The following is a 2,576-nucleotide window of genomic DNA, read 5'->3' on the forward strand; positions in this document are numbered from 1 at the left end:
CTGTGTTAAAGTCAAAAATCCAAATCTTTAGTCCTAAACAGGCAGTGGTTACAAACAGGAAGACGAGCAGTCCATTAAACAGTCTACAGGGTCAAACATACAGAGAATTCAAACAGCTATTAAAAACAAATAACTGGACACTGAAAAACTTCAGTGATGTGTGAGGCACCAAAGGGAAGCAGCTGAGTATATTCAATTAATTATCTTCAAATACAAAGACAGAAACTCCTACAGGCAGCATGCAAACTGAGCAGGATACACAAAGATCAGAGATTACAAAATAAATCAGACAAGGATTTCAAACTTACTGAGAGCAAGGCCTCTGTTACAAATCTGTCTAATAGAAAAACATGCTGTACAGATACAATACGGTCAGTGTTCATGGTCATTTAAAAACTGGCTCTACCTGAACCACTTCAATATTTTATGAAGTCACTGAGTCGACCAGTTTGTTTCCTTCATTGCAGTTAGAGTGTGGCTGGTAAGGATGAAAACACACACAGAGCGTAAATTGTCTTTGTTAGTAAGAAACGTCAGCAAAGAAAAGACAAAACACACAAACACTCTCATGATATTCATGAATCATTAGAAAGCATCCAAACATTCTGCTCGTGGACTTTTACAGTCTTATTTGCACTCGCTCATCTTCATAATCATCCTGATCAGTACATGACAGGGGAGGCTTTGAGGTAGGCGGGGCTCTCTGCTGATGTCAGCATGAAAGGCAGGACCAGCGTCTGCCACATGTTGGTGAAACATCACAGTACACTGGCGTGGTTTCCTTTCCAGATGTTGGACGTTTGACACTTCAACGTTGAGGCCAACAAGAAGACACAGTTTTGGGTCGGGTTGCTGCAGGGTTTCTAACTGAGCAAAAGCAGAAGCACACAGACCAACAGGGATCAGATGCTGAGTGTTAGAGGAACATCTGTGCTGATCACTGAATGCTGCTGTGGTCTCTTGTTGAAGTTGGCTGGTGGGACAGTCTAATAGTGATATCCTGCCCATCGGAGGAACAGTTTTAAAAACACATGCAATACTTTGTTTGTATTACAGTCAAAGTTTATGTTAATTTTGTCCTTTAAAAGTGTTGCTGTACTATAAAGTCCTATAATTTGAGGCTAAAATGGCTCAGAGAGTCTCTCTCTCAGAGGATCTCCTTTGAAAGTGGAGACGGCTTTATCCGCTGATCCACGTCACTTTACCTGGATGTTTTCTTTGAAGCTGGATGAAGACTCCTCTCCCTCACTCCTGTTGCAGCTGTGTGGTCCAGTTGGCCTCTGAGGTCACAGTCAACATCTGTAGCAGAAGAGGGGAAATAAAAGTCCAGGTTACCAAAACTGGAAGCTTTTCCAAAATAGAGCATAACTGGACTTTTTCAGCCTTACAGGCAGATAGTCGTCTGAAGCTGCAGCTTTTTCTTTTGAGCTTTTTCCAATCTCTGCTCTCGGCTTTCTTTGAGAACATGTCTGCTTTCTTGGCATGGGTCTGTCTGCTGTTGGTGAAGAGACTAAATCCACATACTCGCTACTAAGATCTCCTCAAGTAGTCTCAACCAGATTACAGTTTAAGAGTAAATGTCTCCTGAGAGTTTCACCTTGGGGAGATGCTGTCTTGCTAACATGCAATCATGAGCATTAATCTATGAGGTGAAAAAGTAATTTTAAAAGCTCCAGCCACAAGTTTTATTTCATCTGTGTTTTGGTCAGAGTCCCATCAGACCTCCAGAATGGTGTCAGAGTGTTTTCTATCCACGTGATGAGCACAGGCCTCAGGTCCAGACCTCCACGGGCACCATAGCCTCTTTGGAGCTAATAGGTGCAAGAAGGTTTTGTTGGGATAGGAACTGAAGAGGAAACTGACGAGGAAGGCAAGGATCTTCTTCAGCTCCTCCGAGCTGGGACCTCTTTGTGTAGGCCAGCATTGGCCAGGTAGCCCTCCAGCATCGCTGGATGGCCGACAGTGGAAAACCTAGAGGAGTAGGAGAGAAACAGCAGCTTGGAGCATGTCTTTATACTGTTTAGTTTTTAGAGCCACAGACTTTCTTTTAATGTCATTGTTCAGGATCTATGACTGATTATGTATTTATTGTATTCCTCCATGACTGTGTGACAGCAAGTGGAAAAAACCAGCTTCACCTTTGTTGATATGCTTGTAATTTTAATATTGATTAAATGGCCATGAAATAATAGAAAGCTCATATATGAAAATGTATTTTAAGAAGTAAAATGTTAATCTGAGTACAAAGGAGTACACTCACCTTCTGGTAGATAGAGGTGTAGCGAGCTCTGGTGAACATCCAGGCCTCCTCGTAGAACTGATCACTGATTGGATCCAAAACATCGATGGAGGATCTGTGTAAGCGCTGAGGATCGTCCTGATGGACAGAACAGAAGGAGAGTGAGACAAGTGAAGATATACTAAACAACACTGTGACATGAACTGAGCCACACACAGTTTGATTCACAGGTGATTGACACATTATTTGACCACGAGCAATCTTTTCTGGTTTGACGCCGTCTTTGTAGCCAGAAACCAGCTCTCTCCTCGGCTTCCTCCACTACACGCTTCCCCCA

At 42.7% G+C, this 2,576-nt stretch overlaps 1 long non-coding RNA gene across 1 annotated transcript; it reads right to left on the reverse strand.

Moving 5' to 3' along the window:
- LOC112431068 (uncharacterized) lies at positions 1-2,576 on the reverse strand. The gene is made up of 4 exons (XR_003022328.2): positions 2,261-2,576; positions 1,389-1,971; positions 1,206-1,299; positions 1-867 (listed from the first exon to the last, which is right to left on the reverse strand). It is a non-coding gene; the product is annotated as an uncharacterized LOC112431068 (long non-coding RNA).

The sequence above is a fragment of the Maylandia zebra genome, linkage group LG5 (genome assembly GCF_041146795.1).
Source record: "Maylandia zebra isolate NMK-2024a linkage group LG5, Mzebra_GT3a, whole genome shotgun sequence".
In the NCBI taxonomy this organism is placed as follows: Eukaryota; Metazoa; Chordata; class Actinopteri; order Cichliformes; family Cichlidae; genus Maylandia; species Maylandia zebra.